The following is an 18482-nucleotide window of genomic DNA, read 5'->3' as shown; positions in this document are numbered from 1 at the left end:
TGTATGTGTTATGTACTTTATATGTATATAATATGTACTGTATGTATTATGTACTTTATGCATATAATATGTACTGTATATAATATGTACTGTATGTAATATGTACTGTATATAATATGTACTGTATGTATTATGTACTTTATATGTATATAATATGTACTGTATGTATTATGTACTTTATATGTATATAATATGTACTGTATGTATTATGTACTTTATATGTATATAATATGTACTGTATGTAATATGTACTGCACATGTATATAATATGTACTGTATGTATTATGTACTGAATGTAATATGTATCTTTATCTATCTTTATATGATGACAACAGTGACCACTTCGCTAGATGTGGCTAGGGAGTGGTAATAGCATTTCTTTCACATGATCCATCAATTTAGACCAGTGTGTCTGAGTCAGTGTCATCTAATTTTAATTAAATATTTTTATCTGTACACTTCCTTCTTTTTTATTTTATTTTTATAGCTACTATGCAAATATACCAGTAACCATTTCACTGTACCATTGACACATTGTGTATCATGTTGCAGGTGACAAATAAACTTACATTTTATTTGATGAAGTGTGTGTTTACCAGAGACGGTAATGGGGGAAAAACATCATGACCTGCACCAAAATCAGAATAGGATAAAGGGCCAAGGACGAGACAAAGTTTATTTTCACCTGGAGTTTTTCCTTATTGTAGGCTACTACTTTCACGACTTTTAGTCTTGAAATCTATGGTTGTTTAATACACTACTCACTCTGTTTAGCACATGGCCTCACATGTGAATCTTTAAAGTGGATGGGTGGGGCTAAGGCTTCAGAAGGTGTGAATGATGCTGAATCGGAGTAGACAAAGAAGAGCTCTCTTGTAGATGTATCAAAACATTCAAGGGCCATTTTCTCAAAATGGGGTTACAAGTTTATCAACTTTAAAATCAAAATGTATTTCCCATTGTTCTTCAACTGTAGTGTATGATACTCCACTTTCTTGCTCTTAGTGTCTACTTTCATCTAACGTAAAAATAAAAAAATTAAACAATTTAAAAAAAAATTGCTACATAAGACCAAATCCAGGTGGTGGGTCACATTTGCATTTCATCGAGGGTAAATTGAGATACCCATGATACTCTTTTGCGCCATCACTTCCTCTTTCGAGACCCAAGGATTAGGGCCTGGTCGAGAGTAGGCAGAATGTCCGGAGCTGTTTGTCCTCCAAATCAAGGTGAATGATTACTGTTCTGATGTCCAGAAGCTGTTTTCTGTAACAGGAAATTATGGTGGAGACGTTATGTAAAAAAATGTAATAATAATAATAATAATAATTTGTTAAGATCAGTGTAAAAAAAACAACACACAAAATAGCAGAATTGACCAGGAGTCTGTAAAAATACTGCTATCCACTGCAGTGCCATCTCAATGGGGGGGCGGGGGGACAATTAGGTCTCCATGCCAACCAAATGGTAGGTTTTTTTCCCCCGTCCCTACAAAGTGAAAGAACCTCATTGAGCTCATTTGCATATGTGGACTCCGACAAACGCGTGCCGGTTGACTGGTGGGTCTGACCTTTGACATACTATGTGATCAAGTGTCTGATATTTCATATTCAATCTAAGTTGTGCTTTTCGTTGCTTAATATATTATTTTACACATATATTGTCCCCACGTCATATAAATGAAAGAGCAGTATGGTAAAACACTATCTATAACAGAGCTAAAATTCACTCACACTCTCATGGTCAGTTGCTAAGTAGCAGCTTTTATTCATCATTTGTGTTCATGGTCAAATATTTTCTCCAGTGCCATGACAACATAGATTAACCAAGTAGACGGTGGGCCATAGCTAGCACACAGTCTGTTTTAGTTTTCTAGATGATCGATCTCTGTCGAGGTAGGAGCTGTTTTTTTTTAAAGTTTTTTTTTAACGTATTGTGTATATTTATTTATTTTGAACACATTTCCATTTGCTGGCATTTTCAATTCTTGAATTTCTTTCCCAAATACTTCCTTTTATTTCCTCTCACTGGAAAGGCAAACGCAGTACTGAACTGTAAACGAATCAATACTTGTGTACTATCCATGATACTACAGTGGCATTCAGAAAGTATTCACACCCCCTTGAATTTTTCAACATTTTGTTGTGTTACAACCTGAATTTAAATTTGAAAAAATTGAGATGGCCTACACACAATATCACATTTTGTGAGGAATTTTGTTTTTAGAAATTTTAGCAAATAAAAAAAAAAAAAATGAAAAGCTGAAAAGTCTTGAGTCAAGAAGTATTCAACAGCTAAGATATGGCAAGCCTAAATATATTCAGGAGCAAAAATGTGCTTAACAAGGCACATAATAAGCTGCATGGACTCACTCTGTGTGCAATAATAGTGTTTAACATGATTTTCATATAACAACCTCATATCTGTACCCCACACAATTATCTCTAAGGGCATTCAGTCGAGCAGTGAATTTCAAACAGTTATTAATTACACTTTGGATGGTGTATAAATACACCCAGTCACTACAAAGATACAGGCGTCCTTCCTAACTCAGTTGCCGGAGAGGAAGAAAACTGTTCAGAGATTTCACCATGAGGCCAATTCTGACTTTAAAATACAGAGTTGAATGGTTGTGATAGGAGAAAACTGAGGATGGATCAACAATATTGTAGTTTCTCCACAATACTAACCTAATTGACAAGAGAGAAAAGAAGGAAGCCTGTACAGAATAAAGCATTTACAAAATGTGCATCCTGTTCGCAATAAGGCAATAAAGTAATACTGTAAAAAAAATAAAAATAAAAACTTTTAGACGTGAATACAAAGTGTTAGGTTTGGAACAAATCCAATTCAACACATCACTGAGGACCACTCTCCATAATTGCAAGCAGAGTGATGGCAGCATGATGCAAGATGACACTGGCAGATGGGGCAGCTCTGCTTCTAGCAACTTTTCAGTATTTTGTATTTTTTACATTATTAGTCTAGGAAATGTGGACCCAACCAAGACAGCTGGCCTCCCGGACAAACTGAGCAATTGGGGGGGAGAAGGGCCTTGGTCAGGGAGGTGACCAAAAACCCGATGGTCACTTTGACAGAGTTGTAGAGTTCAGAGGACAACCATCTTTGCAGCACTCCACCAATCAGGCCTTTATGGTAGACTGGCCAGACGGAAGCCATTTCTCAGTAAAAGGTACATGACAGCCCGCTTGGAGTTTGCCAAAAGATACCTAAAGACGCTCAGGCCATGAGAAACAAGATTCTCTGGTCTGATGAAACCAAGATTGACTCTTTGGTTTGAATGCCAATCGTCACGTCTGGGGGAAACCTGCCACCATCCCTACGGTGAAGCATGGTGGTGGCAGCATCTTGCTGTGGGGATGTTTTTCAGCGCCAGGGACTGGGAGACTAGTCAGGATCGTTGGAAAGATGAGCAGAGCAAAGTACATAGAGATCCTTGATGAAAACCTGCTCCAGAGCACTCAGGACTTCAGACTGGGGCGACTGTGCAGCAACACTCCCCATTCAACCTGACAGAGCTTGAGAGGATCTGCAGAGAAGATTGGAAGAAGATCCCCAAATACAGGTGTACCAAGCTTGTAATGTCATACTCAAGAAGTCTCGAGACTGTAATTGCTGCCAAAGGTGCTTCAACAAAGTACTGAGTAAAGGGTCTGAATACTTTTGTACATTATATATTTCATTTTTTTTTTTAATTTTATACATTTGCAAATTTAATAAACAACCACTGTTTTTGCTTTGTCATCCATAGAAGAAGAAAGCTTAGTATGTACCTATATGAAACCATAGAAGAAGAAAGCTAAGTATGTACCTATATGAAACCATAGAAGAAGAAAGCTAAGTATGTACCTATATGAAACCATAGAAGAAGAAAGCTAAGTATGTACCTATATGAAACCATAGAAGTAAGAAACTAAATATGAAACTACATTTGAACCTATATGAAACCATAGAAGAAGAAAGCTAAGTATGTACCTATATGAAACCATAGAAGTAAGAAACTAAGTATGTACCTATATGAAACCATAGAAGAAGAAAGCTAAGTATGTACCTATATGAAACCATAGAAGAAGAAAGCTAAGTATGTACCTATATGAAACCATAGAAGTAAGAAACTAAGTATGTACCTATATGAAACCATAGAAGAAGAAAGCTAAGTATGTACCTATATGAAACCATAGAAGTAGTAAACTAAGTATGTACCTATATGAAACCATAGAAGTAGTAAACTAAGTATGTACCTATATGAAACCATACAAGTAGCAAACTAAGTATGTACCTATATGAAACCATAGAAGAAGAAAGCTAAGTATGTACCTATATGAAACCATAGAAGAAGAAACTAAATATGAAACTAAATTTGAACCTATACGAAACCATAGAAGTAGTAAACTAAGTATGTACCTATATGAAACCATAGAAGAAGAAAGCTAAGTATGTACCTGTACAGATAGCATCATTTGACAAGATTCAGAATGGCTGTGGTGGGAGAATACAGTACTGTGCTTGTAAAGGACTGTTTCTGCCACCAACTATCCCTCCAAGTTGGTGTAAGACTGCCCTCTACTGCAGCAAGGACCAGCTGGACCCTGGTCCATAAACTAAACACTGGTCTGAAGACAGTTTTTTAGCTCGAGCTCCTAATAGTAGACTAAAACCAAATGCTGATCTGAACACAGTTTTTAGCTATACCTCCTAATTAGGCTTGAGGTTAGGATTTAGTGAGAGCAACAACATCAAAATTACAAAGCATACCCCTTGCAAAGCAATAGTCTATTGCAGCAGTTCCCATCCTCTTCTATTCCAGAAACCGCAAATCACAGTCCAAAGCTCTTGAGTACTGCCAAATGTGGAGTTGCAGAGTGTTTTTGGCCGTCAAAATGCAGTCAAATTTATCAGTAAGTGTAAGAAATGAAATGCCTATTATTATAATAAACAAGTAATGTAAAAATGCTTATCATACCAGCCCTGAAGCACAAAGCAAAAAATTACTAAAACACGTAGACTAGGCAATGACTAGGCCCTATCTACACAGGCAGGGAAAGGCAATGACTAGGCCCTATCTACACAGGCAGGGAAAGGCAATGACTAGGCCCTATCTACACAGGCAAGAAGAGGCAATGACTAGGCCCTATCTACACAGGCAGGGAAAGGCAATGACTAGGCCCTATCTACACAGGCAGGGAAAGGCAATGACTAGGCCCTATCTACACAGGCAAGAAGAGGCAATGACTAGGCCCTATCTACACAGGCAGGGAAAGGCAATGACTAGGCCCTATCTACACAGGCAAGAAGAGGCAATGACTAGGCCCTATCTACACAGGCAGGGAAAGGCAATGACTAGGCCCTATCTACACAGGCAAGAAGAGGCAATGACTAGGCCCTATCTACACAGCCAGGGAAAGGCAATGACTAGGCCCTATCTACACAAGCAAGAAGAGGCAATGACTAGGCCCTATCTACACAGGCAAGAAGAGGCAATGACTAGGCCCTATCTACACAGGCAAGAAGAGGCAATGAATAGTCGATTTCCTACAAATGTGACTTGTTGAATCACATGCAGACCAGATGTTATGTTATGATGTTGATGATGTCAATTTATGTAATAATTTTTACCAATCAAATCTAAAAAAAATAATTGGACAATAGACACTGTAAGAAATATCAACATCTAGCGATCCATACATGCTTCACCTCAATGTACTGATTTATTTGAGACTTTTCAAATACATTCTATTCATCATTCTCTTGTTCACATTATGGATGAATTCCCACTAATATTACTTTATGTCACACGTGTTCCTCTGTGATTATGAAGCTTGTTGGTGTTTGCTTCTCTGCACAAATCATTTGACCGCTGCAGTTTGAGATGATTTATGTCCTTTTGTTTATGAAAAGAAGCTCGTACTGGCCTTAATTATTTACGCTTTTTTTTTTTCTTCCCGGATATGTTAACTTAATGAAATGTGTTCATATTTTCCATTCCACAACAAAAAAAATAATTTTACAGCAGCTTCTCTAAAACATCCGTTAACACATTTCAAAAGCAGCGCTGCATTAGGCAAAGAACTGTCAATGAATAATCGTATCGAGTGATAGAATCAGTGAATGAGGCCCAATTAGACAAAATACTTAGCATCTCGTTTAAACGACTAAAAAAACAAATAAAAAATAAATAGTTTAAATTAGATATTAAGTAGTTCGAACAAGATAAATCCAAGAGTCTATTTTTATTTGTTGGGGTCTTGGGCATACTCCCAAATGTTGTTAATAAAAAAAAAATGTTTTATTTTTAACCCATAACAGTCTAAGCCTTGTCTAATCTATATGGAATTGTTTTAAGAAGGTCATACCAAAGATCATTTAGCTATTTGATTTTGAATTTTAAGACCCCTTGAAGTATGAACAAATACACAGTACCAGTCAAAAGTTTGGAAACACCTACTCATTTAAAAGTTTTTCTTTATTTTTACTATTTTCTACATTGTAGAATAATAGTGAAGACATCAAAACTATGAAACAACACATATGGAATCATGTAGTAACCAAAAAAAGTGTCAAATTAGCCCCCCTTTGCCTTGTTGCAAGCTTTGCACCACTCTTGGCATTCTCTCAACCATCTTCATGAGGAATGCTTTTCCAACAGTCTTGAAGGAGTTCCCACTTATGCTGAGCAATTGTTGGCTGCTTTTCCTTTACTCTGCAGTCCAACTCATCCCAAACCATGTCAATTGGGTAGAGGTCGAGTGATTGTGGAGGCCAGGTCATCTGATACAGCATTCCATCATTTTCCTTGGTCAAACAGCCCTCACACATCCTGTAGGTGTGTTTTCTCTAAATGTCCTGTTAAAAAACAAATTAAAGTCCCACTAAGCACAAACCATGGCGTATCGCTGCAGAATGCTGTGGTAGCCATGCTGGTTAAGCATCCCTTGAATTCTAAATAAATCGCTAACAGTGTCAACAGCAAAGCATCCCCACACCATCATCCCTCCTCCTCCATGCTTCATGATGGGAACCACACATTCGGAGACAATCCGTTAATTTACTTTGGGTCTCACAAAGACACGGCGGTTGGACCCAAAAATCTCAAATTTGGACTCATCAGACTAAAGGACAGATTTCAACTGGTCTAATGTCCATTGCTTGTGTTTTTTGGCCCAAGCAAGTACCTTCTTATTATTGGTGTCCTTTAGTAGTGGTTTCTTTGGAACAATTAAACCACGAAGGCCCGATTCACACACTCCTCTGAACAGTTGATTGTCAAGATTTGTCTGTTACTTGAACTCTGTGAAACATTTATTTGGGCTGCAATCTGATGTCCAGTTAACTATGATGGAAAGGTAACTCTGGGTCTTCCTTTCCTGTGGTGGTCCTCATGTGGCGGTTCGCATTAACTGACCTTCATGTCTTAAAGTAATGATGGACTGTCGTTTCTCTTTTTTTATTTGAGCTGTTCTTGCCATAATATGGACTTGGTCTTTTACCAAATAGGGCTGTCTTCTGTATACAACCCCTACCTTGTCACAACACAACTGATTGGCTCAAATGCATTAAGAAGGAAAGAAATTCCACAAATTAACTTTAAACAAGGCACACCTGTTAATTGAAAACCATTCCAGGTGACTACTTCATGAAGCTGGTTGAGAGAATGTCAATAGTGTGCAAAGCTGTCATCAAGGCAAAGGGTAGCTACTTTGAAGAATCTCAAATCTCAAATATATTTAGATTTGTTTAACACTTGTTTGGATACTATTTGATTCCATATGTGTTATTTCATAGTTTTTATGTCTTCACTATTATCATACAATGTAGAAAACTGTAAAAAAAAATAAAGAAAAACCCTTGAATATCTAGGTGTGTCCAAACTGTTGACTAGTACTGTATATAAAACAATTGTTTGAACAACAATTATTTTGGGCCTCACTATTAGCTATTAGCCTGTACAAACGCATTGAATAACACATTCAGTATATTGAACAATGGTTTTTCAATGCAGTGAATAATACATTTTTTAAAAATTAAGTTTGTTCTGAATTGTCTGTTCTATATCTGAGAGATGTAAGAAAGACCAGGAAACATTTTTAACTTCTTACTTTTGTCACTAAACAGCCTCCATACATTTTTTTTCAACTGTTACCGGGGGACCTTCAGACAAGTCTTGTGAGGCCTGTGAGCATCCTAGAGCAAAACAACCGACATGTACGTGTTCATGAGATTGTTTAAGGTTGGGGGGTTGAGGTTCCCTGTTGTTTAAGATAGGGGGGTTGAGGTTCCCTGTTGTTGAAGATAGGGGGGTTGAGGTTCCCTGTTGTTTAAGGTTGGGGGGTTGAGGTTCCCTGTTGTTTAAGATAGGGGGGTTGAGGTTCCCTGTTGTTGAAGATAGGGGGGTTGAGGTTCCCTGTTGTTTAAGATAGGGGGGTTGAGGTTCCCTGTTGTTGAAGATAGGGGGGTTGAGGTTCCCTGTTGTTTAAGATAGGGGGGTTGAGGTTCCCTGTTGTTTAAGATAGGGGGGTTGAGGTTCCCTGCTGTTGAAGATAGGGGGGTTGAGGTTCCCTGTTGTTGAAGATAGGGGGGTTGAGGTTCCCTGTTGTTTAAGATAGGGGGGTTGAGGTTCCCTGTTGTTTAAGATAGGGGGGTTGAGGTTCCCTGTTGTTGAAGATAGGGGGGTTGAGGTTCCCTGTTGTTGAAGATAGGGGGGTTGAGGTTCCCTGTTGTTGAAGATAGGGGGGTTGAGGTTCCCTGTTGTTGAAGATAGGGGGGTTGAGGTTCCCTGTTGTTTAAGATAGGGGGGTTGAGGTTCCCTGTTGTTTAAGATAGGGGGGTTGAGGTTCCCTGTTGTTGAAGATAGGGGGGTTGAGGTTCCCTGTTGTTTAAGATAGGGGGGTTGAGGTTCCCTGTTGTTTAAGGTTGGGGGGTTGAGGTTCCCTGTTGTTGAAGATAGGGGGGTTGAGGTTCCCTGTTGTTTAAGATAGGGTGGTTGAGGTTCCCTGTTGTTGAAGATAGGGGGGTTGAGGTTCCCTGTTGTTTAAGATAGGGGGGTTGAGGTTCCCTGTTGTTTAAGATAGGGGGGTTGAGGTTCCCTGTTGTTGAAGATAGGGGGGTTGAGGTTCCCTGTTGTTGAAGATAGGGGGGTTGAGGTTCCCTGTTGTTTAAGATAGGGGGTTTGAGGTTCCCTGTTGTTTAAGATAGGGGGGTTGAGGTTCCCTGTTGTTGAAGATAGGGGGGTTGAGGTTCCCTGTTGTTGAAGATAGGGGGGTTGAGGTTCCCTATTGTTGAAAATAGGGGGGTTGAGGTTCCCTCTTGTTGAAGATAGGGGGGTTGAGGTTCCCTGTTGTTTAAGATAGGGGGGTTGAGGTTCCCTGTTGTTTAAGATAGGGGGGTTGAGGTTCCCTGTTGTTGAAGATAGGGGGGTTGAGGTTCCCTGTTGTTTAAGATAGGGGGGTTGACGTTCCCTGTTGTTTAAGATAAGGGGGTTGAGGTTCCCTGTTGTTGAAGATAGGGGGGTTGAGGTTCCCTGTTGTTTAAGATAGGGGGGTTGAGGTTCCCTGTTGTTTAAGATAGGGGGGTTGAGGTTCCCTGTTGTTTAAGATAGGGGGGTTGAGGTTCCCTGTTGTTTAAGATAGGGGGGTTGAGGTTTCCTGTTGTTTAAGATAGGGGGGTTGAGGTTCCCTGTTGTTGAAGATAGGGGGGTTGAGGTTCCCTGTTGTTGAAGGTAGGGGGTTGAAGTTCACTGTTGTTGAAGGTAGGGGGTTGAAGTTCACTGTTGTTGAAAGTAGGGGGTTGAAGTTCACTGTTGTTGAAGGTAGGGGGTTGAAGTTCACTGTTGTTGAAAGTAGGGGGTCGAGGTTCCCTGTTGTTGAAGGTAGGGGGTTGAAGTTCACTGTTGTTGAAAGTAGGGGGTCGAGGTTCCCTGTTGTTGAAAGTAGGGGGTCGAGGTTCCCTGTTGTTGAAGTTAGGGGGTTGAAGTTCCCTGCTGTTTAGCAACTAAACCATGTAAATAAATGTCTGGTAACATCTGGGCATAATAAGATACTGTGAATGATAAAGGACAATGGAAGCTAAGAGCAGATTAGAGTAAAACTGTAAAAAAAAGCTTAGTCTATGATCACTGCTTGCTTAGAGTCCTAGCCCCAAATGCAAATTAAATTATACTGGAGTGAGAGCAAAATCCCCTTAGCCATATAGGTGAACGGGCAATATAATATCCATCCATTATACAAGAACAAAATAGTGATTTTTCAAAATGCCCCCAATGACAACAGGGAATATACCAATTAAAATATTCTACAAGTAAGCATCATCCCATCATCTTTGGGGTTATATACACTCAGAGGCCATCTTATTAGTTATACCCATCTAGTACCGGTTCGGACAACCCTTTGCCTACAGAACAGCCTGAATTCTTTGGGGAGTGGAAACGTTGCTCAATTGGTATCAAGGGACCTAAACGTGTACCAGGGAAACATTCCCCACGCCGTTACGCCACCACCATCAGCCTGTACCGTTGGCACCAGGCCAGATTGGGCCATAGGCAAGATTATGTTTTTCCAGCTCCTAAATTATTCAGTGTTGGTTATGGCGTTGTCCACTGGAGCTGCTTCTTCTTGTTTTTAGCTGATAGGAGTGGAACCCGGTGTGGTCATCTGCAACAACAGCCCATCTGTGACAAGTGACTGACGAGTTGTGTGTTCCAAGATGCCATTCTACACACCACTGTTGTACTCCTGCCGCTGTTTGTGGCTCTCCTGTTAGCTTGCACCATTCTTGTCATTCTCCTTCGACCTCTCAGGACTACCGCTGAGTGGATGTTTTTGTGTTTTGTCACACCGTTCTTGGCAAATCCAAGACACTGTCATGTGTGAAAAGCCCAGGAGGCCACCTGTTTCTAAGATACTGGAAACGTTGTGTCTGGCACTGAATATCATACCACGCTCAAAGTCTCTTAGGTTACTTGTTTAGCCCATTCAGTAACTGAACAGTAACTGAACGCTTCGATGCCTGTTTTATATGGCAAGCCACAGCCACGTGACTCGATATCGAGCAGGAGCAAACCATTTTCGTGAACTGTGCGGTGTACCTAATAAACCGGCCACCGAGTGTATTTCAGAATTAGAACAGGATATTGTTTTCAGCCACTTTCTTTCAGTTCAATGGTATCAAACACCCAACCTGTGATCAAAAGGGCAGAGACTATAAGGAGGGCTATGTATGAGGCCGGGCATCCAACCTGCCACTGAATTAATAGGTGTCATGGAGGTTATGCAAAGAAGAAATTAGATTTAAATTTTCAGAAAAAAAAAACCTCCTCTTCTCATTTGTAAAAGCCAGTTAAGAATGAAGAAAGACATTTGGCCTTGGAGCAAATCCCCATTTCTTTGTGTAGCTATTTGAATAGCCCCCTATGTCTCTACCTCTCTCATCGTCTCTGCCTCTCTCTCGCTGTCTGTCTCTCTCTCTCAGGTTCTTTTTGTGTTGTAGCTCCATCTTTATTAATGTATCAGCGCCGGGTGCTCCAGACAAGATCCAAGAGAACACCTGGGAGTGTGTCCCACGTGGCGCCCTATTCCCTATGTAGTGCACTACTTTTCACCAGAGCTCTATGAGTAGTGCACCACCGGGAATAGGGCGCCACGTGGGACACACTCCTGTGTTTGATTTCTCAGACAGCAATTTCCCTTATTAGCTGAATATTCAATTAGACCGCACGTGGCCTGTATTGTGTCGGATCTACCCTGTAAGATCTGGGTTAAACGCTTGGTCACTTTGAAGGGTTTGAGCGCTCCCACATCGTTGACAAGACAAAGTCTTCCTGCATCACAAATGGCACCCTATTCCCTACGTAGTGGACTACTTTTGACCAGGACCCTGTATAGGGAATAGGGTGCCATTTGGGACACAGGTAGACAGTCATTAAACGTCCGGGGCTGCTGCTGATGTTTGATGCTCAAGAGGAGCTTGGTTTTAAAGACAGCACCAAACATTTGTGGCTGGTCTTGAACTGTCAGGGTTACAATGACTTCCTGTCAGGGTTACAATGACTTCCTGTCAGGGTTACAATGACTTACTGTCAGGGTTACAATGACTTACTGTCAGTGTTACAATGACTTAGTGTCAGGGTTACAATGACTTCCTGTCAGGGTTACAATGACATTCTGTCAGGGTTACAACGACTTACTGTCAGGGCTTTTCCCCATATTACCGTGTAAAGGAATAAAGTCCTTGTAAACGGTACCACATTCTGTCTGTTGTCATTCTTACTCGCACCTACAGTCCATACCTTTTTCACTTCACAGAGAGTTTAGTTGTAGCAGGGTGTTGCGTTCCCTCTTCATAGAGGCGTGCGTAACATAAATGGGGGCTCATCCGGGATTTGAACCCGGGACCTCTCGCATCCGGGGACCTCTCCCGGATGAGCCCCCATTTATGTTACCTGCCTACTGTCAGGGTTACAAGGACTTACAGAGTTATTTTTACAGAGTTTATTATTCCTTCTGCTACTGTGTTGAACATCGAGCTGTAGACAGACAGACAGACAGACAGACAGACAGACAGACAGACAGACAGACAGACAGACAGACAGACCTGCTGCTGCTCCTCAAGCCTATAACCGACAATGTACCCAGTCTGTGTCTTTAGTGAGCTCTGTGTAACGTAGATGAGACAAACTCTGATTTCCCCTTTAGACTCAAGACCAGAATGCAGCCCAACTTGTCCTGTGTAGGTACTTCAGGTAATACTTGAGGTATTACAGCTAAGGCACAATCAGCAGTAGATGGATGGGATGCTCTGAATATACCGGGAGGTTCAAGAGTCCTTCATTACAGTCAGAAGCCTGAAGAGTCTGATTAACCTGGGAAATGATAGGGTAGGACAGACAGACAGATAGATAGGTGGATATCAACCCCAACCCACACATGATTAGAGATATGTTCTCTCTGTGAGATCAAAAGATTTTCCAATACAGTGTAGGGTACAACAGCCTAGTAGGATCCGTTTCTCTGACTCTAATGCAGCGTAGGCTACAACAGCCTAGTAGGATCCGTTTCTCTGACTCTAATGCAGCGTAGGCTACAACAGCCAAGTAGGATCCGTTTCTCTGACACTAACTCATTACTGTATAGCACGCTGTTTTAAACAAATTAGCCATATTAAGCCAATGTACAAATTAATGAACGTGACGGAAACTTCAGGTCCCCCTCTGTCAATGTAATCTTATTCGTGCTAAATTTATCCTAGAATAGCACCACTCTCAGCGAAGCTTTATGAATCCTGTCCTTATGATGTTAGGTACAGTGGCCTTCAGAAAGTATTCACACCCTTTGACTTTTTGCACGTTGTGTTGTTGTTACAGCCTGAATTTAAAATGGATTCAATTGAGCTGGTGTGTCACTGATCTACACACAATACCCCATAATGGGCTCCCGACTGGCGCAACCGTCTAAGGCATTGCATCTCAGTGCCAGAGGCATCACTACAGAGCCTGGTTTGATAACCGGGCTGTATCACAACTGGCCGTGATCGGGAGTCCCATAGGGCGGCGCACAATTGACCCAGCGTCGTCCGGGTTAGGATAGGGTCTGGCCAGGGTAAGCTGTCATTGTAAAATAAGAATTTGTTCTTAACTGACTTGCCTACGGTCTCCCGGGTGGCACAGAGGTCTCAGGCACTGCATCGCAGTGCTAGCTGTGCCACCAGAGATTCTGGGTTCGAGACCAGGCTCTGTTGCAGCCGGCCGCGACCGGGAGGCCCATGGTGCGCTACACAATTGGCCCAGCGTCGTCCAGGTTTGGGAGGGTTTGGCTGGCAGGGATATCCTTGTTTCCTCCGACACATTGGTGCGGCTGGCTTCCGGGTTGAATGGGCATTGTGTCAAGAAGCAGTGTGGCTTGGTTGGGTTGTTTCGGAGGATGCATGGCTCTTGACCTTCGCCTCTCCTGAGTCTGTACGGGAGTTGCAGCGATGAGACAAGACTGTAAGTACCATTTGAAAGGAAACACTTTGAAGTTTGTGGAAATGTGTAACTAATGTAGGAGAATGTAATATAATAGATCTGGTAAAAGATAATATAAAGAAAACAACAACTGTTCTTTTGTATTTTTTTGTACCATTGTCTTTGAAATGCAAGAGAAATGCCATAACGTATTATTTCAGCCCAGGTGCAATTTATATTTTGGCCACTAGTTAGTAACATGTATATGTGCAAAGTTCTAGACTGATCAAATGAACCATTGCATTTCTGTTCAAAGTTTTGTATCAAGACTGCCCAAATGTGCCTAATTTGTTTATTAATAATAACTTTTCATGTTCATAACTGTGTGCTCTCCTCAAACAATAGCATGGTATTATTCCACTGTAATAGCTACTGTAAATCGGACAGTGCAGTTAGATGAACAAGTCTGTGTCCTGGGAAAGCTTTACTTTCAACCTCATGCTAATCGCATTAGCCTACGTTAGCTCAACCTTCCCATGGAAGGGACACCGATCCCGAAGAAGTTTTTTAAATAAAGGTTAAATAAATAAAAAAATTTGTGTGGAATTTCTATTAATTTGTTTATTTTAATTTAGTTGAAATGTCTTGAGTCATTAAGTATTCAACCCCTTTGTTATGTCATGCCTAAATAGGTAAAAAATGTGTTAAAAAAATCACAAAATAAGTTGCATGGACTCAGTTTGTGTGCAACAATATTGGTTAACATTATTTTTAAATGACTACCCTATATTTGTACCCCAAACACGCAATTATCTGTAAGGTCCCTCAAACAAGTAGTGAACTTCAAGCACAGATTGGACCACAAAGACAACAGAGGTTTTTTAATAACTCGCAAAGAAGGAAACAGATTTGTAGATGTGAAAAAAAAGCAGACATTGAATATCCTGTCCTTCCTAACTCAGTTGCCGGAGATGAAGGAAACTGCTTCGGGATTTCACCATGAAGCCTATTGTGACTTGTAAACAGATAGAGTTTAATGGTTGTGATATTTAATAAAATGAGGATGGATCAACAACATTGCAGTTACTCTAGAATACTAACCAAAATGACAGAATGAAAAGAAGGAATCATGTACAGGATAAAAAATATTCCAAAACATGCATTCAGTTTGCAATAAGGCACTAAAGTAAAACTGCAAAACATGTGAAAAGGAAATTACATTTTTGTCCTGCATACAAAGCGTTATGTTTGGACCAAATCTAACACAACACATCACAGAGTACCACTCTTCATATTTTCAAGCATGGTGGTGGCTGCATCATGTTATGGGTATACTTGTCATCAGCAAGGACTAGGAAGTTTTTGAGGTTAAAAACAAATGTAATAGTACAGGCAAAGTACAGGCAAAATCCTAGAGGAAAACCTGGCTTTTGAACAGACACCGGGAAACAAATTCACATTTCAGCAGAACAATAAACTAAAAAACAAGGCCAAATATACAGTCGTGGCCAAAAGTTTTAAGAATGAGACAAATATGAATTTTCACAAAGTCTGCTGCATTAGTTTGTATGATGGCAATTTGCATATACTCTACAATGTTATGAAGAGTGATCAAACAGAAAATGTATATTTGTGTCATTCTCATAACTTTTGGTCACGACTCTACACTGGAGTCGCTTACCAAGATGACATTGAATGTTCCTGAGTGGCCTAATTAAATAGGCTTGAAGATCTACGGCAAGACCTGAAAGCAATCACAGGTGTATCTAACATGTATTGTCTCAAGTAGGGGGAATTACCTAATCAAGATAATAGGTTTTTATTCATCATCCATTTTGAATAAATGTTTTAAAAAATTATTCCACTTTGAGTATTTTATGAATATAATTTAACAAAAATGACAATTAAATACATTTTAAACCCACAAAGTAACATAACACAGGCATGTACTGCTACATACTGTATGATGTAGAATACAGGCCCTGCTACATACTGTATGATGTAGAATACAGGCCCTGCTACATACTGTATGATGTAGAATACAGGCCCTGCTACATACTGTATGGTGTAGAATACAGGCCCTGCTACATACTGTATGGTGTAGAATACAGGCCCTGCTACATACTGTATGATGTAGAATACAGGCCCTGCTACATACTGTATGGTGTAGAATACAGGCCCTGCTACATACTGTATGATGTAGAATACAGGCCCTGATACATACTGTATGGTGTAGAATACAGGCCCTGCTACATACTGTATGGTGTAGAATACAGGCCCTGCTACATACTGTATGGTGTAGAATACAGGCCCTGCTACATACTGTATGATGTAGAATACAGGCCCTGCTACATACTGTATGGTGTAGAATACAGGCCCTGCTACATACTGTATGATGTAGAATACAGGCCCTGCTACATACTGTATGGTGTAGAATACAGGCCCTGCTACATACTGTATGGTGTAGAATACAGGCCCTGCTACATACTGTATGGTGTAGAATACAGGCCCTGCTACATACTGTATGATGTAGAATACAGGCCCTGCTACATACTGTATGGTGTAGAATACAGGCCCTGCTACATACTGTATGATGTAGAGTACAGGCCCTGCTACATACTGTATGATGTAGAGTACAGGCCCTGCTACATACTGTATGATGTAGAATACAGGCCCTGCTACATACTGTATGATGTAGAATACAGGCCCTGCTACATACTGTATGGTGTAGAATACAGGCCCTGCTACATACTGTATGGTGTAGAATACAGGCCCTGCTACATACTGTATGGCGTAGAATACAGGCCCTGCTACATACTGTATGGCGTAGAATACAGGCCCTGCTACATACTGTATGGTGTAGAATACAGGCCCTGCTACATACTGTATGGTGTAGAATACAGGCCCTGCTACATACTGTATGGCGTAGAATACAGGCCCTGCTACATACTGTATGGTGTAGAATACAGGCCCTGCTACATACTGTATGGTGTAGAATACAGGCCCTGCTACATACTGTATGGTGTAGAATACAGGCCCTTTTACATACTGTATGGTGTAGAATACAGGCCCTGCTACATAATGTATGGTGTAGAATACAGGCCCTGCTACATACTGTATGATGCATAATACAGGCCCTGCTACATACTGTATGATGTAGAGTACAGGCCCTGCTACATACTGTATGATGTAGAGTACAGGCCCTGCTACATACTGTATGATGTAGAATACAGGCCCTGCTACATACTGTATGATGTATAATACAGGCCCTGCTACATACTGTATGATGTAGAGTACAGGCCCTGCTACATACTGTATGATGTAGAGTACTGGCCCTGCTACATACTGTATGATGTAGAATACAGGCCCTGCTACATACTGTATGGTGTAGAATACAGGCCCTCCTACATACTGTATGGTGTAGAATACAGGCCATGCTACATACTGTATGGTGTAGAATACAGGCCCTGCTACATACTGTATGGTGTAGAATACATGCCCTGCTACATACTGTATGATGTAGAACACAGGCCCTGCTACATACTGTATGATGTAGAGTACAGGCCCTGCTACATACTGTATGATGTAGAGTACAGGCCCTGCTACATACTGTATGATGTAGAATACAGGCCCTGCTACATACTGTATGATGTAGAATACAGGCCCTGCTACATACTGTATGATGTAGAGTACAGGCCCTGCTACATACTGTATGATGTAGAGTACTGGCCCTGCTACATACTGTATGATGTAGAATACAGGCCCTGCTACATACTGTATGATGTAGAATACAGGCCCTGCTACATACTGTATGATGTAGAATATAGGCCCTGCTACATACTGTATGATGTAGAATACAGGCCCTGCTACATACTGTATGATGTACATAACAGGCCCTGCTACATACTGTATGATGTAGAATACAGGCCCTGCTACATACTGTATGATGTAGAATACAGGCCCTGCTACATACTGTATGATGTAGAGTACAGGCCCTGCTACATACTGTATGATGTAGAATAAAGGCCCTGCTACATACTGTATGATGTAGAGTACAGGCCTTGCTACATACTGTATGATGTAGAATACAGGCCCTGCTACATACTGTATGATGTAGAATACAGGCCCGGCTACATACTGTATGATGTACATAACAGGCCCTGCTACATACTGTATGATGTAGAATACAGGCCCTGCTACATACTGTATGATGTAGAATACAGGCCCTGCTACATACTGTATGATGTAGAGTACAGGCCCTGCTACATACTGTATGATGTAGAATAAAGGCCCTGCTACATACTGTATGATGTAGAGTACAGGCCTTGCAACATACTGTATGATGTAGAATACAGGCCCTGCTACATAAAGTATGATGTAGAATACAGGCCCTGCTACTTACTGTATGTTGTAGAGTACAGGCCCTGCTACATACTGTATGATGTAGAGTACTGGCCCTGCTACATACTGTATGATGTAGAATACAGGCCCTGCTACATACTGTATGATGTAGAATACAGGCCCTGCT

The sequence above is a fragment of the Oncorhynchus clarkii genome, chromosome 30, assembly GCF_045791955.1.
Source record: "Oncorhynchus clarkii lewisi isolate Uvic-CL-2024 chromosome 30, UVic_Ocla_1.0, whole genome shotgun sequence".
In the NCBI taxonomy this organism is placed as follows: Eukaryota; Metazoa; Chordata; class Actinopteri; order Salmoniformes; family Salmonidae; genus Oncorhynchus; species Oncorhynchus clarkii.
This window is presented reverse-complemented; position numbering follows the sequence as displayed.